At 38.3% G+C, this 25,153-nt stretch overlaps 1 long non-coding RNA gene across 1 annotated transcript in view; it reads left to right on the forward strand.

Annotated features, from left to right (window-relative positions):
* The window catches only part of LOC123329445, a 120,218-nt gene extending 100,756 nt beyond the window's left edge, over nt 1-19,462 (forward strand). Inside the window, exon 5 of the long non-coding RNA XR_006544871.2 lies at nt 19,154-19,462. This is a non-coding gene — a long non-coding RNA (uncharacterized LOC123329445). The remainder of the gene's footprint in view (nt 1-19,153) is intronic.
* Nucleotides 19,463-25,153: the final 5,691 nt, after the last annotated feature.

Raw genomic sequence — 25,153 nt, forward strand, 5'->3', positions numbered from 1 at the left:
ATTTGCCATGAAGTGATGGGACCATATGCCATGATCTTTGTTTTTTGAATGTTGAGTTTTAAGCAAACTTTTTCACTCTCTTTCACTTTCATCAAAAGGCTTATTCATTCCTCTTTACTTTCTGCCATAAAGGTGGTATCATCTGCATATCTGAGGTTATTGATATTTCTCCTTGCAATCTTGATTCCAGCTTGTGCTTCATCTAGCCCAGCATTTTGCATGATATACTCGGCATATAAGTTAAATAAACAGGGTGACAATATACAGCCTTGATGTACTCCTTTCCAGATTAGGAACCAGTCTGTTGTTCCATGTCTGATTCTGTTTCTTCTTGACCTGCATGCACATTTCTCAGAAGGCAGGTAAGGTGGTCTGGTATTCCCATCTCATGAAGAATTTTCCACAGTTTGTTGTGATCCACACAGTCATAGGCTTTAGCATAGTCAGTGAAGCAGAAGTAGATGTTTTTCTGGAACTCTTTTGCTTTTTCTATGATCCAATGGATGTTGGAAAATTGATCTCTGGTTCCTCTGCTTTTTCTAAATCCAGCTTGAACATCTGGAAGTTCTCAAATAACGTTCTGTTGAAGCCTAGTTTGGAGAACTTTGAGCATTAGTTTGCTAATGTATGAGATGAGTACAATCATGTGGTAGTTTGAACATTCTTTAGCATTGCCTTTCTTTGGAAATGGAATAAAAGCTGATCTTTTCCAGTCCTGTGGCTACTGCTGAGTCTTCCAAATTTGCTTGCATGTTGAGTACAGACTTTTACAGCATTATCTTTTGGATTTGAAATAGCTCAACTGGAATTCTATCACCTCCACTAGCTTTGTTCATAGTGATGCTTTCTAAGGCCATTTTGACTTCACACTCCAGGATGTCTGGCTCTGTGTGAGTGATCACACCATCATGGTTATCTGGGTCATTAAGATTTTTTTTTTTTTTTGTATAGTTCTTCTGTATATTGTTGCCACCTCCTCTTAATATCTTCTGCTTCTGTTAGGTCCATACCATTTCAGGAAAAAGATTACGAAACAGTAATATAGAAACTATCATGTTAGATCCAAAGTTAAAGCTAATAGCCAGTTTCGTAGTTACTATAATTTTTCACATGTTATTGTAATGGTATATCTTAGCTCCATCAGTAAAATTTTGAGTAGATTGCATAGAACAGCGTTGTCTAAGGAAACCTTAATATGCAATCGGTATCAACAAGGATGGGAAATAGAGAAGGACATTATCATCTTATGGTAAGCTTCCTCTTGTGACATTTGAGATTTTCTATAATGGTGACCTATAAATTTATACTTTGGAACAAATTAGCAAAGGAAATGTTCCAGAACATTAATAACTGAACTTACAGAGCAAATGTAACAATCTAATGAGGTACTTTCAGAGCAGACTAGTCCTTACTTACAGAGGAACTGAAGAGATGATGGAAAGATGTAATATGATAAAATAATACTGTAATCCCTGAAGCAAGTTGTAATCAAATGCAGCTCAGAATAATTAAGAAGATGGCCACCAGATAGAACATAGTCATCAGCAATAATATGTATTCTAACCTAAAAAGTGAAGAAGGATATAAGGAAAATGCAATGCATTGCTTCAAAAAAAAATACCAACATAATAAAAAACCAAAAATCAGTCATCTTTGCTGTGACTCTTACCAGTCTCCCCAGTCTTCCCTTCCCATCTTCCCTGATACACATAGAATGTGACCTAAATATTGAGAAAAAAGCATAATTCACAATCTCACTAGAGCACATTCAGGATCCCCTCAGGGTAAAAGTTAACTAGATTGTCATCAGTGCAAAAAGATCCATTGCTTATATAGGATCGAGGGACAAGGAATAAAGAGAAGAACAAATAAAACATCTATGTTAGGCCTCTGATTTTCCACTGGACCCCTTTTCAAGCCCTAGACCATCTGACCATCCTTCAGCATATGGAGGAGTAGATGGATAATAGGAATCTGCAACTCAGCAGAGTATTGGTCTCATGGCTGGAATTAGTTCTGATGAAGTAGAAGAAGAAAATCAGAGTATATTCAGGTCAGAATTATCTTAGGTATATTTCCCCAAGATAAAATATCAAATCAGATCTCAAACTTGCCAAAGCATAAACATTTACATGTATATACATATAGGCACTTACACACACAAGTACACAAGGTTTACTTGCTTGAAGTAGGTTGGATAGAGAGAGTTACCATATACATATTCTTTTTCGAGGACAGCATAGCAAGGCACATCTTGTGACACTGTACTTAATAAGCCTGAGATGAAATCTCCACTGTGTGTCCCTTTGTGTCTACAACTCATTAACAAATACAAAATGTGCACTTAGTGGTAAAATATGGAATGGTGGTAGTTACAGCAAATGGCAAGTTCTCCTTCCCATGTTTTAAATTTATTCAGACCTTAGGGTTTTCCTATGTTTTCGTTCAGTCACTAAGTCATGTATAACTCTTTGCGACCCCATAAACTACAGCACGCCAGACTTTCCTGTCCTTCATTATCTCCCAGAGTTTGCTCAAATTCATGTCCATTGAGTCAGTGATGCCATCCAACCATCTCATCCTCTGTTGCCCCCTTTATTATGTTAGTATTTCCCAAACATGGCAACACTTTAGAGTTCTGTGTAGAGATTTTTGTAAGTATTGATACCCTGGCCTCATTCCAGACTGTCAGAATGGTACAAATGTAGTCTGTAGCAGAAAACCATCATATTACATGATTCTGTGGCCACATGTAAATAAAGTCTGTAGAACTCGATTATCACTTAGAATTGACAAGTATTGTCATGAGTTTTGGTGTCTTCGTGATAGTTATGAAAGCATATGCCACCCTTTCCCTGTGCTTCCTTGGCTAAGATGTCTCCTCTAGCTGTCTTTTGTCCCTTGCAGCATTCAAAAGAGTATCTTCTGATCTATTGCCCCCAGTACTTTTCTCATTTGTGCTCATCTTTCCTCCCAGGGGGATCTTATTCAAGCTTCAAATCACATCATTTTATTTCTACAGAAAAAAAAAAACTCCTGAGGCTATGAACTTGTTGCAGTGAATCCAGAGAATAATTTCAGCCTTTCCTTACAATCAAATTATGTATTTTATTGAACATATATATCAAGAGATCTAACATGAGTGCTCTAAGGTTTCAGTCCTCTTAAATAGAAATGGATTGGTCCCATATATATATATTTTTTAAAGTAAGTATATCACATGCTTCTTCTGGTTCTATATCTCTATGCAACTGCCATATTTATTGGTATATTGTCATGTATGGATGTGAGAGTTGGACTATAAAGAAAGCTGAGCACAGAAGAATTGATGCTTTTGAACTGTGGTGTTGGAGAAGACTCTTGAGAGTCCCTTGGACTGCAAGGAGATCCAACCAGTCCATCCTAAAGGAGATCATTGGAAGGACTGATGCTGAAGCTAAAACTCCAATACTTTGGCCACCTGATGTGAAGAGCTGACTCATCTGAAAAGACCCTGATGCTGGGAAAGATTAAGGGCAGGAGGAGAGGGGAACAACGGAAGATGAGATGGTTGGATGGCATCACCGACTCAATGGACATGGGTTTGGGTGAACTCCGGGAATTGGTGATGGACAGGGAGGCCTGGCGTGCTGCAGTGCATGGGGTTGCAAAGAATCAGACACGACTGAGCAACTGAAATGAACCGATGAGGCCTTGAACCATGCCAAACTAAAGTGAAAATTTAGTACTTTTTTTTTAGATGCAAATATTACTCAGTTTTCAATTCCTACTGCCCCACCTCATTTAAATGAAATTAATTTTGGTACTGTTTTTCTCCCACTGTGAAAAAATTAGAGAAAAACACAGGATGGACAAAACAACCACCCAAAATCTAGCATGCAAGAATAACTTCTGTATAATTAGGCTTGAAGTGCATTTTAGGAAAGCAGTATCAATCTTATTCTTTCAACAATGGAACAAATGATAACTTTCCCAAAGCTATCAATTCAGTGAGTTACTGAAAAACTTCCTCATGACATTTGCTGATGTGCTAAAAAAAATACATATTACAAGGCAGGATGTGAGAAAGGGTGAAGCAAAGTAAGACTGATAAGACTAGGATGTTATATCAGAAATAGCTACAAAGAATTTAATGCAAGATCTAGGGTCATAAGTGACAACTGAGGTACTGATAGATGCTAAGAAGAGAGGGTAAGGTATCAGAGGAAAGCAGATCAGAAATGCAAGTCCTAAAATGTCATGAGAGTAGAAAGAAATCAGGACAGGAAAGATATTGACATTCCTTGAGAGACAATTATGTGCTGGTATTTTTGCTTGACACTCAATTTAATTTTGTTGTTGGCATGCTGCAGTCCATGGGGTAGCAATGAGTCGGACATGACTGAGTAACTGAACTGAACTGAAAATACTATCAAGAGGGTCATTGGTAGATACCCAGCAAAATGTTTGCAGAAATATACATGGGAAACATGACAGCAAGGATCCAGTTATTCAATTTAGGACCTTAAATTCAGCTCCAGGGAAAACTTCTGTTAAAAATCATTACTGTCTTTCCAGAAGAACTGCACTCGAAACAGGGACCCAGACTGTAAGATAAGATAGATGCTTGGTCATAAAACTTTCTATTGTTAAGAAATAGGATGCAGGCATAGAAAATGACCAATATCTAGAGAGATTTGGGGCTAAAATCTTAGTCTAGAACTCCCAAGTTCATTTTGATGAAAAACAAGTCAGCAGGTAAATTGATCTAGCTAAAAGGCCAGGAAAACTGTTGACACAAGGGAGGTGAGTGTGGATGTGAATTTAAGATTTTTTAGGGATGTAAGCTTTAATCTCTGCCATATTTGGGTTCTCTCTCTCTTTTTTTTTATCCCAGTCATATGTGGCACTCCAACTGGAAGGGAGCCTAAAATGTGATTTCAAGGTGTCTAACCACTTTGGTGCTGAAAGACATGCTAGTAAAGGGTTGACCTGGATGAGAAATGAGCAACTGGGCCATAGATACCATGTCTTTGCTCCATTCTATTGGCACAATCTTCAGTTCAGCTCAGTTGCTGAGTCATGTCTGAATCTTTGCAACCCCATGGACTGCAGCACGCCGGGCTTCCCTGTCCTTCACCATCTCCCAAAGCTTGTTCAAACTCATGTCCATCAAGTCAGTGATACCATCCAACCATCTCATCCTCTGTCATTCTCTTCTTCTCCTGCCTTCAATCTTTCCCAGCATCAGGGTCTTTTCCAGTGAATCAGTTCTTCACATCAGCTGGCCCAAGTATTTGAGTTTCAGCTTAAGCATCAGTCCTTCCAATGAATATTCAGGACTGATTTCCTTTAGGATTTACTCGTTTGATCTCCTTGCAGTCCAAGGGACTCTCAAAAGTCTTCTCCAACACCACAGTTCAAAAGCATCAATTCTTCTGCACTCAGCTTTCTGTATAGTCAAACTCTCACACCCATACATGACTACTGTCATGGAAAAACCATAGCTTTGACTAGATTATCAGCAAAGTAATGTCTTTGCTTTTTAATATGCTGTCTAGGTTGGTCATAGCTTTTCTTCCAAGGAGCAAGCGTCTTTTAATTTCATGGCTGCAGTCACCATCTGCAGGGATTTTGGGGCCCCCCAAAATAAAGTCTCTCACTGTTTCCCCATCTACTTGCCATGAAGTTATGGGACTGGATGTCATGATCTTAGTTTTCTGAATGTTGAGTTTTAAGCCAACTTTTTCACCCACCTCTTTCACTTTCATCAAGAGTCTCTTTAGTTCCTCTTCACTTTCAACCATAAGGGTGATGTCATCTGCGTATCTGAGGTTATTGATATTTCTTCCAGCAATCTTGATTCCAGCTTGTGTTTCATCCAGCCCAGCATTTTGCATGATGTACTCTGCATGTAAGTTAAATAAGCAGGGTGACAACATACAGCCTTGATATACTCCTTTCCCAATTGGAACCAGTCCATTGTTCCATGTCCGGTTCTAACTGTTGATTCTTTACCTGCATGCAGATTTCTCTGGAGGCAGGTCAGGTGGTCTGGTATTCCCATCTCTTGAAGAATTTACCACAGTTTGTTGTGATCTACACAGTCAGAGTCTTTGGTGTAATCAATAAAGAAGAAATAGATGTTTTTCTGTAATTTTCTTGCTTTTTCTGTAAACCAACGGATGTTGGCAATTTGATCTCTTGTTCCTCTTCCTTTTCTAAATCCAGCTTGAACATCTGGAAGTTCATGGTTCATATACTGTTGAAGCTTGGCATGCAGAATTTTGAGCATTACTTTGCCCAGCATGTGAGCTGAGTGCAATTGTGTGGTAGTTTGAACATTCTTTGGCATTGTCCTTCTTTGGGATTGGAATGAAAACTGACCTTTTCCAGTCCTGTGGCTGCTGCTGAGTTTTCCAGATTTACTGGCATTTTGAGTGCAGCACTTTAATAGCCTCATCTTTTAGAATTTGAAATAGTTCAACTGGAATTCCATCACCTCCAATAGCTTTGATTGCAGTTATTCTACGTAAGGCCCACTTGACTTCACATTCCAGGATGGGCTCGAGGTGAGTGATCACACCATTGTAATGTGATCTTAGCCCAAGATTGTGGCACAATCTTAGCCCAAGGCTTTCAACACATCAACATCAGATTACACATGATATGTCTCTTGTCTCCTATGTTTTCTCTTCAATCCTTCAACCAACTCATCTTTAAAACCTCACTTCAGGTTATCTCTCTGCTCAGATCATTCTTTCCTTTTTTTAGTTGATTTTTTAGTTTTATTGTATAACTTAAAATTTATTTTTTTTAATTTTTAAATTGGTTTCTATTGGAGTATAGTTGCTTTACAATGTTGTGTTACTTTCTACTGCACAGCAAAGCGAATCAGCTATATGTATGCATATATCCCCTCTTTTTTGAATTTCCTTCCCAATTAGGTCTCCACAGAGCAGTGAGTAGGGTTCCCTGAGCTATACAGTAAGTCCTTATTCATTATTTATTTAAATATAGTATCGATAGTGTATATATGTCAATCATTTTCATCCATAATATCTTTGTTTAATTTTTCTTTGTATCTGAATACTTCACTTAGATTTGCTTTTTTAGGAGGTGCTCAAAATTTATGTAGCTCTTTAAATTACATCTTTTATCTTGGCCTACATATACTTCTTCATCCTGATATAAGACCCCTAAATTCACAGATTGTATTTTATTGTTTAATGTCCTCCTGGTGTCTAGCTCAATATACAACACATGGTCTGCACATGACAAAGAGATTCAACTCATAGAATGCATTAGTCTTTTGGTTTCTTCCGTGTCCCCTCAATGATTAGCATAATGACAAGTTCCATTGATTTAGTGTAGTAGATGCTACAGATGCCCCACCCATATCCTGTGGTCTACTTCTGCAGATGCTTCTTCCCTCAGGTCAGTGACTCCCTTTGTCTTTCTGCCTGAGGGTATTCTCTGGCCTCAAGTATGCTCTTCTATAGTTTCTGAAGGATTAAGGCCTCAGTAGAAATCTTTAACCAGTGAGGAACAGAAGTTGTTGTTTAGTCACTAAATTGTGTCCAGCTCTTTGTGACCTCATGGGCTGGAGCATGCCAGGCTTCTCTGTCTTTTTTATCTCCTGGAGCTTGCTCAAACTCATGTCCATCGAGTCGGTGATGCCATCAACCATCTCATCCTCTATTGTCCCCTTCTCCTCCTGCCCTCAATTTTTCCCAGCATCAGAGTCTTTTCCAATGAGTCGGCTCTTCACATCAAGTGACCAGAGTAATGGAGCTTCGGCATCAGTCCTTCCAATGAATATTTCTTGGATTTCCTTTAGGAATGGAAGTTGATGAATGAATATTCCAGCTTTCTCTTAGCTCTTATAGGAAAAACTCCAAGGCATGTTTCCTACAGTCTCATTACAACAGGATTATAAATTGGCTTTTTCCTATGCTGCCCACAGAGGAAAACTGCTCAATAAAGCACTCTCTAATGTCTGTCTTCCCTGCCTGGTTTCACTTCCATACTTGTTTAGAGTACTTCTGGAGTTATTTCCAAAATAAACTACTAGCACTCAAATTCTTGTTTAAAAGTATGCTTTGTGAGACCTCCACATAAACCCAGTTAATAATGTGTTCATTCATAATAATTTTTATTAACTCAGTAAAGCATCTCCACAGAGTTTAACCCAAGACAGGGTAACCCAAAACTGTGCCTGACACTTGGTAGATATTTAATAAGATATTAATTGCCTTTAACTTTGTGTGATACTTTATTCACTTAGATTAAATAAAGTTTGTAATAGTTGAAGATAAGACATTGCATTTTACATAGTCATTTGTTGTGATTTGTTTTGATACAATGCATACTTATATTTCTAAATTGTGACCTAAGTTAATATATTTTTTAAAATCCCTCTTGTTATATTCCATATAAACATTTCCAGCTATTTCTAAGTTTTTATCTGTTTGAATATTATTTAAATGAAATTCGAATGTCAAAATCTTGTGTAACTTAGTAAAATTGTGAGTAAGAAATTGATGAAAACAGTTGCATCAAACTGCATATCAACTGACACACTCTTCATGGGAACCTAGGCACTGAAGTAACTTTTGTTCTTGGGAAAAAGGCAACAGTGTATTTGTTCTTGGAAGAAAATGGCAGAAAGTCTTCAACTTGAGGCAGTTTATGTTATAATTTATTATTAGTTTCTATCACTGGTAATTGCAAAATTTGTACAGTGAAGAATAAATTATGTGGAAGAGGCAAAAGCTAGCACTATAGCTTCCCTGGTGGCTCAGATGAAAAAGAATCCACCTGCAATGTGGGAGACCTGGGTTGGGACGATTGCCTGGAGGAGGGCGTGGCAACCCACTCCAGTAGTCTTGCCAGGAGAATCCCATGGACAGAGCAGCCTGGCGGGCTATAGTCCATGGGGTCCCAAAGAGTCGGACATAATGAGTGACTAAGCACAGCACATAGATTTAGTGCTATTCGTATCTGAACAATATTTTATCAGTTAGTAATTATTTCAGTGTTTTCAACCTCCAGTCCTTCTTACAATAACCCTGGAGAGTAAGTAGGGTTGTTATCCTTTGTATCTCCATTTTACAAAACAAGAAATGTAGCTGAGAGTAGCTGAACACTTTGACCAAAGTGACACAGCTGAGACGTAATGAGCCAAAGCTTCAACTAAGGTCTTCTGAATCACTCTGAAGCTGCAGCATACCGTCACAGTGAAGACAAAGGCTATGAATTTTGAACTTTCGGTAAACATGGAAATCTCTTTTAAAAGTCATTTCTATCCCTTATAGAAGAAATTTTAAAAGTTGGATCTAGTAGCCTCTAAAACTCTTTTGGAAAAGGTTTCCATTTTACGTACTTGTTGACCTATCTGAATTTCACTCACCATAAACCAGGTTTGATTTTTCTCTTTGTTTAAATATCTACTAGCTTGTTTTTTTAAAAAGGGTTTAAGTTGGTTCATTCATGTTGTAGTTGCTTTTCCATTAGCCAATTACCCTCGAATGTAAGGCTAAAAAGTCTTAAAAGATTTTTTATTGGAGAGTCCCATGAAAATGTTATTTCCACCAACAGTAGTGTGTCCATCAGTAAACAGATGTTCAAAGAAGTGAGACTCAGTGGTATCATAACCCAACTGCTGAATGATTTACTGACTGAATGGCTGGGCTAATAATGGTGGGCTGAGGTGAAGATGAGAAATAATGGGAGGTGTAAGGAATGTACAAAAGGAGAATCAACAGGTCAGATCTGGATGATTGAATGTATAAGAAATAATAATAAAGAAATCAATGAATAGTAGAAGACTTCTGCTTCATCAATAGTTACAAAGCAAGTTATCTGGCTATCTTTGGGTTCATCTTCCATATGCACACAATAGAATGAGTTAAATGTGTATGATCCTATCAAACATGTACATATTTTTCTGTTTAGTGGTTTCATTAAACTGTAATCTAAATTTACACTTGTTCCTATTAGGAAATAAAAAGAAACAAAAGCAAGACTTCATATTTTATGGAACATTAACCACATGTAGCACAGCTTTCTACCATATCTAAATCTAGAGTATTTTGTGCACTTCATTTTTTTAAGCTATTTTATGGCTCTGTACATTATGAGAAACGCTGGACTGGAAGAAACACAAGCTGGAATCAAGATTGCTGGGAGAAATATCAATAACCTCAGATATGCAGATGACAGCACCCTTATGGCAGAAAGTGAAGAGGAACTAAAAGCCTCTTGATGAAGGTGAAAGTGGAGAGTGAAAAAGTTGGCTTAAAGCTCAACATTCAGAAAACGAAGATTATGGCATCTGGTCCCATCACTTCATGGGAAATAGATGGGGAAACAGTGGAAACAGTGTCAGACTTTATTTTTCTGGGCTCCAAAATCACTACAGATGTTGACTGCAGCCATGAAATGAAAAGACGTTTACTCCTTGGAAGGAAAGTTATGACCAACCTAGATAGCATATTCAAAAGCAGAGACATTACTTTGCCAACAAAGGTCCGTCTAGTCAAGGCTATGGTTTTTCCTGTGGTCATGTATGGATGTGAGAGTTGGACTGTGAAGAAGGCTGAGCACCAAAGAATTGATGCTTTTGAACTGTGGTATTGGAGAAGACTCTTGAGAGTCCCTTGGACTGCAAGGAGATCCAGCCAGTCCATTCTGAAGGAGATCAGCCCTGGGATTTCTTTGGAGGGAATGATGCTAAAGCTGAAACTCCAGTACTTTGGCCACCTCATGCGAAGAGTTGACTCATTGGAAAAAACTCTGATGCTGGGAGGGATTGGTGCAGGAGGAGAAGGGGATGACAGAGGATGAGATGGCTGGATGGCATCACTGACTCGGTGGGCGTGAGTCTCAGTGAACTCCTGGAGTTGGTGATGGACAGGGAGGCCTGGTGTGCTGCGATTCATGGGGTCGCAAAGAGTCAGACACGACTGAGCAACTGATCTTATCTGATCTTATGGCTCTGTAAGTTTAGAAAATTGATATTGATGCAAAGTATTCCTGACCATAGATATGCAAGTGTATTTTTTTCCAGTGAAGGTATATGGATCCCCCAACTCCTGAAAAAGGAGCCAGTTTTACATCTATTAACATACCAATTCATCATTGCTTTATTGCCTATGTATGTTTCTTCTCTTTGGCTTCTCCTTTTAACCAATTTTTAATGCCTTTGCTCAGTCCCTCATTAATTAATGTTAATTACTTTGCTCCATGTTCATTTTTTACTTGTATGAGAGTTATGGTTTTGCTGTATTTAAAATTATCTTGTAACATACCGCTTTTAAAAATCCAATGAGTTATTATTTCTTCTTGATAATATCTAAGTTGAGAATGATGGTGATGGTGATGGTGGGGAAAAGAGGGGTTATGCATGTTGGATAGTAATTCAGTGTCAAGTTGCCATGGACAAAAGAATAAATAATGTTTAAGTAAGAATGAATGAAGCAGATGACTTGCACTGTTGAGTGGGGGAAAAAAAAGGCACAGTGTGAGAACTGTGAGTTTCAGTTTTCCTTGGAAACTTACTGAGGACTGCAGCCCAGAGGACTGAATTTCTCTCAGTGAGCCAAAGAGATAAGGGGGGTGGTCAAGCAAAAAAGCGAAAGTCATTCAGTCCTGTCTGACTCTTTGTGACCCCATGGACTATACAGTCCATAGAATTCTCCAAGCCACAGTACTGGAGTGGGTAGCCTTTTCCTTCTCCAGGGGATCTTCCCAGCCCATGGATCGAATCCAGATCTCCCAAGTTTCAGGTGGATTCTTTACCAGCTGAGCCACCAGGGAAGCCCAGGGGGTGGTCAGCATATATGCAGTTTTGGTTTGGGGCAAATGCAATGAGGCATGAGCCTCAGTAGAACATTGCTGTTGGTCACAAAGAGTAGCTGCCTTCATTAAAGATTTTAGTGCTTCTCTAAATATGAAAAAACACAGAAAATTGGGTTCAAAAATTTTTCTTCTGAAAATACCTATCTGAAGGCCTGCTCTGCCAGTTTTTCCCAGAGCACAGTACCTCATTTTTGATCCCCACCCTGAACTGCTTTCAGGGGGTGTTGGAGGTCAGCAGCTGCAGTGGCTACTGATATAATCCTCGTAGAGCCAGAGGGAGAGTGACATTCTTTAGTTGGCAGCACAAAGGAATGGCGTACTTGGTTCTTACTCCTCATTAGTAATTATAGACTACATAAAGAGAGTTCAATTATTTCACCCTTTGCTTGCTTTTATACCTAAAATAGTAACTTGGTGAATTTATATATTGTGTGTATAATAAGGTTGCTGTATGATGCAGAACTGATTCAATGGAAAACAGTACAATTAACTGGTTGATTGGCTCTTGATGAAGTCTTGTAATTTCAGGTTCGATTTTAGCAACAGCCACAGATCTAAACCTCTTTGAAATATTGCTTTTATTATAGGACGTTGGGTGCTTCACTCTCAATTTTTTCTCAAGTGGAAGTGCGAGCTTATTCCATTTTTTCCCCCCAAAATAAGGAGAGGGAGCCAAGATGATTCATTTAACTTTTACCTTCTGTGAGTCATGCTGTGATGCGTAAGCATCCGTCACCATGTGACACAGCCTCAGCTGCAGGCTGCTGGAGTCTAAACCTAATTACTGTCTGTCAGGATGCTATTGAAGAAGATACCTTAAAGGTTCTGCATATGTGGTTCTAGCCTGCCAGTCACCAGTTCTAAAATGATCAGCTTGGAAAAGTCATACCCTAAAGATACGCACATTGTTAACTAGTTTATGGCTGATTTCACTCTTTTAGGTAAGCCCAGATATTTAGCTATTTACTTATAATTCCCAAGTTTCCTTTCTTTTGTGAAATCTTCCATGTGTTTTTAGGTTAAAAAAAAGAGAGAGAGAGGAGTTTGACTGTATCTGCATTATAGATTTATAGATTAAAAGATGTTTAGTAGAATGTAAGTTGCATTTATATTACAATTCATTTTTCTTTTATGAGTTTTGAGGGAATGGAGGATCCCTTTTCTTCTTAGCTCTGCTTTCCTTTACCACAAGCAAAGAGATCTTCATTTCTTTTCACAACGAGGAGAACAGAGAAGAGAGTCTGTTTCTCTTTCCACCCCGTATGTACTACATGACTGAAAGAATAACTCATGTAACTGGTAAGTGGATTAATATCCATTTGGTCCTTTTGGCAGTGGGCAACAGTACTGTGTCTCAAAAGCAAGAACTGTTTCACCCTTTCCTGCATTGTTACCATGCACCAAGGCTTCCCCTCCATTTCTCCTTCTGGAGGCAAACCTATAGTTTGATAGTTACTGGATTTCTGAAGAAAGTTGCAACAATCCATGCATCTGGCTGGGTGAATATACTTGGAATCTGCTTCGAAAACTCAGTTCTTCCCACAGATGGAAGTTAAAGAGTAGATTTGCGATAAATAGTAGAATGTCCCTACTTTGGCCTGAATTCCCAGACATGCTCCCCAATCTAGACTTTTCAGAAAGTTCTGTACATTAGAAAATGAGTGAATCATTATTTATAAAACCTGTACATCTGTATTTGGTATTTTTGTATCTTTATAGAAGAACCTAAAGAAAAAGAGGTGATGATTGAGATCCAAACAGAAATGTTTGATTTTAAAGTTTTTTCTATGTACATAATAATCCTAAAGGAAACCAACTCTGAATATTCATTCATTCACTGATGTTGAAGCTGAAACTCCAATACTTCGGTCACCTGATGCAAAGAGCTGACTCATTGGAAAAGACTCTGATGCTGGGAAAGATTGAAGGCAGAACAAGGGAGCAGCAGAGGATGAGATGTTTAGATAGCATCACCCACTCAATGAATTTGAGCAAATTCTAGGAAATAGTGGAGGGCAGATGACCTTGGCTTGCTGCAGTCCATGAGGTCGCAAAGAGTCAGACACCACTTAGTGACTGAGCAACAACAACAAATAAACTCATTTTTCAGAATCGGATCTCTTTTGTAGTATTGCTTCACTTAAACATTTACCAGTACCGAGCAAATGTATGTTGTTGCTGCCAGCATTATTCAATATGAAAATTTGGAACCTTAAGAAATGCTGATAGTGATAAAATAATCATTCTATGCATACCTTGATGAGCAATGCAAGTATTTTATTTTGACTCACTTTTATTAAAAAGTTGTTATACTGTCTCCAGTTCAAGATAACAAGTTGAGCCCAAGAAATTATCTCATATCTCATAAGAGACCTTGCTAAAAAGATGATAAGAAAAATTTAAAAGTTTTAACAATGAGGTGAAAGTAAGATGGACTATTAGTATATCTTTCAGTGCATTTCTGAAACATCAAAATTAAATGAGAACATTGAAGGATGAATCAGCAAAGGAAGTCACAGCTAAGAAAAGATGTTGTGGGGACAATGGTAAAAAAAAAAAAAAAAAAAATGGAGCTGATCACTTTGGAAGAAACAGAGAGAAACTTTAGATCAGGATTAGCAACTATGTCCATGGACCAAATGTGCAACTATGGTCCAGTCCACTGTCTGATCTTATAAACAAATTTTTATTAGAACACAGCTATTCATATATGAATTTTCTTTGGATGTTTTCTTATTATAATGGTAGAAGTAAGTAGTTGTGACTAAGACCATCTGGCCTTCAAAATCTGAAATACTTTTTTTCTGGCCTTTTACAGAAAAAGTTTGCTGACCCCTCTCTAGACTCAGAAATAGAATGTTGCATAGATAACCAGAGAGAAAAAAAATAGGACTTAAAAGAGAGAAGAAGTGAAGGTGGTAAGGTGTTAAAATATCTACCTCACCTTCCATCTCCCACCTTCTCATGCCAGGAAAGAGTAAAAACCTACCCAAGATGGAAAGAGGGAAAGTCACCTCAAACTGAAAAGGAAAAGAGCACTTTGCCATTCTTCAGGCTGTGAAAACAAACAGAAAAAGCCAGCTTTAAAGTTAACAGAAAACATTGTTTCACTCAAGATCACAGAGCTGTTGTAAAACACTACCACCTGTTCCTCTTCAACTGACTACTGCTTTCTTATCAGTGATGCTACAGAGCCATTTGGCAATTTTCATTTATTACTGGGAATATTGAAATGCTAAGTCTTCCTCGCTTTAAGGCAGACCCAGTGCCTAGTCAATCCCATTTCTTCTAAACCTGCTTCAGAAAAAGCGAGCAGTCCTGAACTGAAGGTGTGTGTGCTCAGTTGTGCCTGACTCTGCAATCGAATGGACTGTAGCCCACCAGACTCCTCTGCCCATGAGATTTTCCAGGAAAGATTAATAAAGTGGGTTGCCATTTCCTCCTCCAGGAGATCTTCTTGACCCAGGGATTGAACCCGCATCTGCTGAGTCTCCTACATTGGCAGGCGGATTCTTTTCCACTGAGCCACCTCCTTAGAGTCCTTCAGTGAAAAGCCAAACCTTATAAAACACACTTCCCTCCTCCCTCTGGGCCAGCAGAATTCCTCTGGCGTGTACTCCCTGGCTGCAAATCAATAAATCTTATTTTATCAGACCATGGACTTGTTCCTAGTCACCTGATTAGTTTTTATCAGCTATTCAATATAATATTCTGAAAGATAAGAGCGTGACTCTCATATAATTACAAAATGAACACATGTCAAAGATATTAAATTCAACTAATGAGGGAGTTAATAAAGTTATAGGGAGGCAATTTAATAGAGATTATGGTAGGGTAGGTGTGCTAGGTTAGATACACAGCTGGTTAATGTCCATCTGGAGCACAAGCTATCGTCTCTATCTCTAGGATCATCTTTTCTACTGGACAGAAATTATTTGTATCTCTACTAAACAAAAATCTAAAGATTAACCTCCACCCCCAAGAATTGTAAGACAGCACAGACAACATTAATAAAAAATAAATCCCAGGAGTCCACTAAAAGAAAACTGAACAGTCTCTTCTGCTTTTTACAGATTTCAGATAATTCTCTTATCATGCAGATCACAGAGGGTGTAGACTATCTCCCCTCTCCAAGGCAAAATATCAGTAGTTTTTTTGTTGCTGTTGTTAGTAAATTAGAAAAACTGGGGAGAATGAAGGAATCTGTTTGGCTCCCAACATCTCAGAGTCAGCTCCACTCAAACTTTCTGGTGTTTGTGAGGCTTTACCCCATAATGGTTGGATTTTGCCTGCTGCTGCTGCTAAGTCGCTTCAGTTGTGTCCGACTCTGTGCGACCCCATAGACGGCAGCGCACTAGGCTCCCCCATCCCTGGGATTCTCCAGGCAAGAACACTGGAGTAGGTTGCCATTTCCTTCTCCAATGCATGAAAGTGAAAAGTGAAAGTGAATTCGCTCAGTCGTGTCCGACTCTTGGCGACCCCATGGACTGGAGGCCACCAGGCTCCTCCGCCCATGGAATTTTCCAGGCAAGAGTACTGGATTTTGCCTACTAACCCTAAAGCAAAGTTGAATGAGAGGTGATAAACTGCTCATATATGCAAAGATCTCAGTCAGTCCTAATCAGGGAAGATAAATAAATTACCGGGCCTCATCAAATAGTCCAAGAAAGCTTTCAGAATAAAAAAGAAATAGAAGTGAATATATATATGTATACATAAATATGTTTAAATTTAATATAAATTTAACAAATTTATTGTATTTTAATTTATTATCTTAATAAATAGATTATTTTATATTTGTGTGTTTATATATAAATGTATAATATATAGTAAAATATTTTATATTTATAAATATATTTATATAAATATATATATATTCCTTAACGAGGAAGAAATATCTAGCCTTAAGAAACAAAATTTTTACTCTCAGGGATATTCAAAAAGATTCTCCACCCTAAAGAACTAGATAACCAAGAAAAAAGGGCAATGAAAATAGGAAAAGCTCCTGGACATTTAAAATACATTGCCAAGACCAGATTTCAAAAAGAAAATTTGAAAGAAAAAGATAAATATCCAATAATATAAACAAAAATTTAAAGAATGAATTTAGTTTGCCTACCTTCATTGGCAGATGCCTGTTTATGAAAAACATTAACAAGTGATTCAACATTAATTGGTGATTTGGGAGTCATATTCTTGAAGTGTTTGCAAATGGGTATTTTATCAATTTAAATACCTAAATTTCCTATCACAGTATTGTACATTTGGAAATTGTTAAGAGTAGATCTTTAAAGTTCTCACCACAAGGAAATAAACTTTATAAAATGCCTACACAAATGTACATACATACATCAGTTCAGTCACTCAGTCATGTTCGACTCTTCGTGACCCCATGCACTGCAGCACACCAGGCCTCCCTGTCCATCACCAACTCCTGGAGTTTACTCAAACTCATGTCCATTGAGTCGGTGATGCCATCCAACCATCTCATCCTCTGTCATCTGCTTCTCCTCCTGCCTTCAATCTTTCCCAGAATCAGGGACTTTTCAAATGAGTTAGTTTTTTGTATCAGGTGGCCAAAGTATTGGAGTTTCAGCTTCAGCGTCAGTCCTTCCAGTGAATATTCAGGACTGATTTCCTTTAGGATGGACTGGTTTGATGTCCTTAAAGTCCAACGGACTCTCAAGTCTTCTCCAACACCACAGTTTTAAAGCATCAATTCTTCAGCACTCAGCTTTCTTTATCATCCAACTCTCACATCCATATATGACTACTGGAAAAACCATAGCTTTGACTAGACAGACCTTTGTTGGCAAAGTAATGTCTCTGCTTTTTAACATACTGATTAGGCTAGTCATAACTTTTCTTCCAAGGAATAAGAATCTTTTATTTCATGGCTGCAGTCACCATCTGCAGTGATTTTGGAGCCCCCAGAAATAAAGTCTGTCAGTGTCTCCATTGTTTCCCCATCTATTTGCCATGAAGTGGTGGGACCAGATGCCATGATCTTAGTTTTCTGAATGTTGAGTTTTAAGTCAACTTTTTCACTCTCTTTCACTTTCATCAAGAGGCTCTTTAGTTCTTTGCTTTCTGTCATACATACCAAGTCAATAATAAATGTTGATTACTTACTCCTTGTGTAAGTTCTGCACAAGTTGCTGCGTATGGGAGGAGGGCATAAAAAATAAAATTATAAAGCATCAGAAACCTCTAAACATATGCAAAATTTGTGATCTTTGTAGCTCAGCTCTATACGGAAATCTCTTCTTTAAATGAAGAGAATCCATTTCAGAAAAGTTAAAATTATTTCCTACTCATGTCTTAAGTTTCATTGTGACTAGTCTTCTAAACACTTGAAAGAGCTCACAATGATCATGAGACATAGACAATGATGTTCTTCGGTCCTCAGGGTCTCTGACAATGATGAATGATAAATCTTTAAATAAATGAGCTGTGACATGGTATTGCAGGCAGTCTTACTTGTCATGCAGATAGCCTGTTTCCCTCAAAAGAGCAAGAAAGCAGTAGTTAAGATATTTTAGTCCAACTCCATTGATGTTTCTGAAAAGCCTTACATGGACAAGGACAGGGTATAAAATTGATACTAGGCAATAAAACCCAGTGAAATCTCATCGTTGCTGGATGACGCCATGAACTCACAAACATGGCTAATGGATAGACACCCAAATCTCCCACTCTTAGAACTCATACAAAGGGTGCTTAATTAGCATGCTTGGGTTATAGATCTCTTAATCACCATTATTCACAGGTTAAATTAAAATGAACACTATGTAATTGCTCATCTATTGAGAACACAGCTGTAACCAACAAAAAAAGTATAAAAACAGCAAGTCAAAAGAGGGGAAATGGATGGCTTGGAATTCATTGCACATTTTTTTTTTTTTTTTGGGTTTCCATCTTTCAGTCTCTAACTATCTTCTTTTTTAAAAAGTATATTTTTTAAAATTTTTATACAATTTTTGAAGGTTACTTTCCAATTACAGTTATTTTAAAATATTAACTATCGTCCCTGTGGTATACAATAAATTCTTGGGTCTCTCTCCCCAACCACTATTTTGCCCCTCCCCTCCTCCCTACTGGTAACCACTAGTTTGTTATCTCTCTCTATGGGTCTGCTAACTTTTTAGCTATATTCACTATTTTGTAGTGTTTTTAGATTCCACACATAAGTGATATCATATGTTATTTATCTTTTTCTGTTGAAATTATTTCATTTAGCATAATACCATCTACTACCCTTCTTATTGCTTTTCTTTAGCAGATTCATGGCTATTTTCCTTCTTTTTCTTAGTACGTGGCACCTGCAGCTGTATCTTCCTTTTGGAAAAAGTCATAAAAGGAGGTACTGGAAACTTGCTGATCACTCTACCACCAAAGTGAATATTTACTGTTCCTCAGCATTTCTCCATCAAAGTCAGCCCAAGGAAAGGACCAAAGTCAACTTTTATTCTTCTTATTTTGTTTCCTGATAGTACAATATGTTCATTATATTAATTTTAAATATTGCTAAATTTGGAGATGAAATAAAAGACAAATGTAAATTTAGCCCTTGAGGGCTTAGATTTAAATAATTTATATAATAAATTATGGACCATTAAAATTTGATGCCTAATACTTTGGGGTTAGATAATTCTATGAGAAACTAATGAAAAACAATGAACTGTTACCCTAAAGTCAGTAGGGGAATGAAAGTAAAATTCTATTGTATTCATAAATTCAGGAGGTCCTTGTAACTCCTAAAACCAATTGGTAAAACAGTTAAGAATACTTGATTAAAACAAAATGTCTTCTGTGAATGAAATAACTGAAACAGATTATTCAGCATGATTATGTTAGTTATGTGATACACACTGTTAGAGAAAAGAGCAGTATATCTTAGCAAAACAATTGATCAGTTCAGTTCAGTTCAGTCACTCAGTCATGTCCCACTCCTTGCGACCCCGTGAACTGCAGCACGCCAGGTTCGCCTGTCCATCATCAACTCCCAGAGCTTACTCAGACCCATGTCCCTAGAGTTGGTGACGTCATTCAACTATCTCATCCTCTGTCATCCCCTTCTCCTCCTGCCATAGTAAAGAAAAGTTAGCATTTCAGGATTCAGTTTTTTAAATTTGTTTTCCACAACTTAGTCTTCCCAGATAATTACTTAGTTTTTGCTTTTTGTCTTTGTGTTTTTAATGATTTTATTCTGTTTGGCTGTTCTCAGTCGAAGGAAAAGAATTATTTTAATCAAACCTGTCATCCTCCAGGCTGCTTACTATACACACATTCTCTCAAAGCAGAACACAAAAGTGCTCACAGAGGGAACTCATGCTAATTTCCTTCACCCAAACCGATGCCTATTTTTCCTTCCTTACAGCAAAACCCATAGACTATATAAATAAAATAATTAATTAGCAAAGAAACTTAATTTTTAAATGTTTTCAGTTGTCCATACCAAAAACAAAATCTCATCAAACTGAAGTGATCACGATGTCTTTTGTATTCACCACTCTGGTGGATTGGCTGTCACTTTGGCAGATACATCAGAGCTGTTTTTGCTCCTTTCTTGTGAATTTCTTGATGAGAAAAATAGTATTAAGCTATAAAAGCTGAATCATATTCAAATGCACATATTTTGCCCATTTAGATACACAGTTAATAACTTGCTTTCTTATAAAATAATAGTAGATATTGGGACTGTTTCAGAGAATCTCATATTTATTCTCTATTGTTAGGAATCCCATAAAGCACTATCTCTCAGCCAGGCTGCAGTCTCAGAAATTCTGTTGTAGTTAGTTTGAGGGATAGTCTTGGCATCAAGATTTTTTTAGAGCTCTCCAGCTAAATCTAATATGAAGCAAAATTTAAGAACTATTGATACAAATAATGATATTTTAAATAAGAATATACTAAATTTATCTTATAGCAGGTCTATCTAAAGCTAATGTTTTCCCTCATTACTCTCTGTAATTTAAAACAGTGCTTCCCATTCTTCTGATATCTTGGTCTACTTAGAAAATTGTGATAAATGTGATCAGTGTGATATGTGTATGATATGTGTGATCAGTGAACTGAGGGTAAAGAGAGAAGGTTATTTGTATTAATAGAGAAGCCTGGAAATCTCAGCTGCCCCAGTGGGAACTAGACTTCTCTAGGGTCACAGAGGGTCAGAGGTCAGCATTGAGACATTTCAGTAACCATTCTCTGCAATTCAATGACTGAGACACTCGGTCATGGTTACACTAAAATGTAGAGTCAATGAATATCAAGAAAAACATAATAATAAAGCTATTTGCTTTTATTTTTCCAGTTTTCTTAGAGGTAGCTTATTGTGGGGCTCATTTAGAAGGTTTCTAGACTGGAATGAACCTACGAGTACTTAGCCAATCTTGGGGGATTTCTGATGGAATACCTGACCCAAACTCATCCCCCCTCCTGAATTCATGGGAGAAGTAATACTTTTTTGCTCAAATCCAGTCATTCCAGAGAAATACTTCCCAATATTATTCTGAGTCTTATTTTTCCAAGGTTAGACCAGGTTAGAAATTGTCATTTCCTTTATTTTACCTTAATCTTTACTGGGAGAAAAGTATGGAGAATCAATAATCCCTAGCACCTGAACCTAATAATAATGGATTTAAAAGCTATAAAATAACAGCATATGAGAAAAGAACAAAAGTTGATTTTTATTAAAGTTACATCTTAATAAGAAGACATATAGCATATGGGATGGGAATATAAAATAAGACAGAAGAGGCTGAGTTTAATTATGCTTAATTAAAAATTGTCCATGTGGGACTATGACAAAGCAAATTATATTTGGCTTTAGTTATTTTTGCTTAAAACAGGTATGATGAAATGTAACTTTTACAGTCTGAAATTAGATCACTATCGAGGTGTTTTATTGAGGTAAATTTCATATTTTAAAACTTGCAGGTGGAAAAACTTAAAAATATGCTATAACAATGTTTCAAGGTTTTACTTGGGAAGTGATTTTAAAATCAAATTTCAGAGTTTAGGAAGAGTAACTTGTAAGAACCTTTTTTTTCTCAAAATATTTATGAACCATCATTTATTGACAGTGACATTTTCTACCTAGACTGAAAGCTTAATTCAAGACACAGATGTATTAATAGAAGGGGGAAGTGGGAGAGAAAATACACAACCTAAAAGTTGAAAATTATGTTTTATTGGTGGACTTTCTGAGGATCTCAGGCCTGGAGACAGGCTCTCAGATATCTCTGAAGGACTGCTCCAAGGAGGCAAGGTGAGGAGCCAGTGTACATAAGAATTTTTGTAACAAAGTCTTTTTGTAACAAAGACCAGGTAGTTGGAACATCAAATGATTACTGTTAATTAAAGAAAATCAGTTATGTCAAGTTAAGGAATTTAGTGCTTTTCTATGTATGGGAAGATGCAAAAGTCTGGGATCACTGAAATCATTTCTTTGATATGCACTTCAGCCATCTGGGGTCCATATCCTGTGCTTTCTCATCCCCGGTCTCCTCAGGGCTGGCTGCAGCAGCTGACTGCTAGATGGTGGGTATCCTGTTTCCATCCTGAGTTGCAGAAGCTATAATATGGTGGCTTCATGGTTACAACATCCTCTGTTAACTACCATGGCAGGCAAAATTTTTCCTTCACAGTAAGAAGGATGAGTGGAGAAGGTAATGGCAACCCACTCCAGTACTCTTGCCTGGAAAATCCCAAGGGTGGAGAAGCCTGGTAGGCTGCTCTCTATGGGGTCACACAGAGTCGGACACGACTGAGCAGCAGAGACTTAGCAGCAGCAGCAGCAAGAAGGATGAGAAAGAGGAATAGCAAAAGAAAGTATGTTGCAACTTATTTACCTGGTGGCTCACACAGTAAAGGATCTGCCTGTAATGCAGGAGACCTGGGTTCTATCCCTGGGTCAGGAAGATCCCTTGGAGAAGAAAATGGCTACCCACTCCAGTATTCCTGCCTGGAGAATCCCGTGGACAGAGGAACCTGGAGGGCAGTCCGAGGGGTCACAAGAGTCAGCCATGACATTAGAGACTAACACTTTCACTTCAAAGAACATCATAGACATCAATGCCTTCACACTCTAGACAAAGTTCTAACTCTATGAATCTTCATTTAAAAAGTGTAGAGAAGAGTTTCAACTAAGTGAATTATTATGAAAAATGATAAGATTCATGTTAGACAAACATCTGGGACATAGTAGGTCTGTGGTTGAAGTGAAAGTGAAGTCACTCAGTCGAGTCTGACTCTTTGTGACCCCATGGACTGTAGGCCACCAGGCTCCTCCGTCCATGGGATTTCCCAGGCAAGAGTACTGGAGTGGGGTGCCATTGCCTTCTCCGTTGTAGAGTGCAGCCAACTGCATATGTTAAGGGTCTGCGGCGAGGGCAACTAAACAGTATAAGCAGTGGACAGTGAAGTCTCTCACACAGCCCCTTGGCCTACCTCCCTCCACCCCCACAGCTATTCCTGTTTAAACCAGCTGCAGGCAGGTGCCCCCTTAAAACACCTTGTGCTGCAAGTCCTTTACCTTCTGCGTTCAATTGTTTTATTTATTTCTTCTGCTGTTGTCTTCTGTGTTTCTAAATAAGATGCATAGACTCCTATTGTATTATTGTTCAGTCGCTCAGTTGTATCCAACTCTTTTCGACCCCATGGACTGTAGCCCGTCAGGCTCCTCTGTCCCTACTGGAGCAAGTTGCCATTTCCTTCTCCAGGGGATCTTTCCAACCCAGGGATCCAAACTTGAGGCTCCTGCTGCATCTCCTATATTGCAGGCAGATTCTTTACCACTGAGCCATGTGGGAAGCCCAAGTCAGATATTTATTGATTCTTTCCCCCTGTATGTAGGAGTGGTGTAGTTTCAGAAAAAAATGATAGAGGTTGTAGCATTCTGTGAGGGATTTATGCCATGCAGTCTGCTCATCATAATTTAGTTTCGTAACAGACATTCCATTTTATATTTAGAAACTAATCATTTAGCAGCTAGTTTCATTGGGTACCACAGACCATGTAAGAAATCCTGGGCTATCCGGTTGCTCAACATGGGGAACTGAAGGTGCCCAGTTAACCACACTCTATATCTCTTTGGCAGAGAAGGCAATGGCAACTCACTCCAGTACTCTTGCCTGGAAAATCCCATGGATGGAGGAGCCTGGAAGGCTGCAGTCCATGGGATTGCTGAGGGTCAGACACAACTGAGCAACTTCACTTTCACTTTTTACTTTCCTGCATTGGAGAAGGAAATGGCAACCCACTCCAGTGTTCTTGCCTGGATAATCCCAGGGACGGGGGAGCCTGGTGGGCTGCCATCTATGGGGTCCCATAGAGTCGGACACTACTGAAGTGACTTAGCAGCATACCTCTTTGAGGTGCAAGGGAGTCAGCACTCCTCCGGGAAACCTGTGATCAGTGGGAGATGGGAGCCAATGGCTCACATTCCCCACTTCACTTCCAAATCCAGTGCAGACAGTTCTGATGTACTTGAGCTCATTCCTTCAAGGGCCCACAGTGGTAATTCGGTCAGTGCTACATCCTCAAATTGCCTTTCTTTCCTTCCTGTTTCTCTCCTCTTGTTATCCCATTCTAGTTCCCTAGGATCTTTTTGCAAAGTAAATTAACAACAAGGGAGCAGTCTCTGTTGTCAGAAGGAACCCAAGGAGATAGAGCTGTGAAGTTTTTCCCATAAAGTTGTACCTGACTATTTTCTTTATTATTATAATACAAGGACCCAGCATAATACCTTGTACACAGTAGGCATTCAGTAAGTATTTATTTACTGAATGAACAAATGCACAATGGCTGATCCATTTATTATTACACATTATGTAGATACATGATTCTGGGCTTTCCAGGTGCACTAGCGGTAAAGAACCTGCCAGCCAATGCAGGAGATGTTAAGAGTCACGGCTTCAGTCCCTGAGTTGGGAAGATGCCCTGGTGGAGCACGTGGCAATCCACTCCAGTATTCTTGCCTGGATAATCCCAGGGACAGAGGAGTTTGGTAGGCCAAATTCCATAGGATGGCAAAGAGTAGGTATGACTGAAGCAACTTAGCACAGCACAGCACAGCACATACACATTATAGTTGACTCTCTATACAACTAAGATAATATCTTTATAGTTTCAGACTGCACTTCTATGCCTTACCTATGTGGGTATTTTGAGAAACATTGTTTTAAATAGTAAGATAAGCTATGTATCTGGCAAATTTATAATTTATAATTCTAATATTATTAAAAATAAAATCAGGTTTGTTTTTCAGTCAATTGGTCATGTCCAGCTCTTTGTGACCCCATGGACTGTA

Source organism: Bubalus bubalis, chromosome 15, assembly GCF_019923935.1.
Source record: "Bubalus bubalis isolate 160015118507 breed Murrah chromosome 15, NDDB_SH_1, whole genome shotgun sequence".
NCBI classification, from domain to species: Eukaryota; Metazoa; Chordata; class Mammalia; order Artiodactyla; family Bovidae; genus Bubalus; species Bubalus bubalis.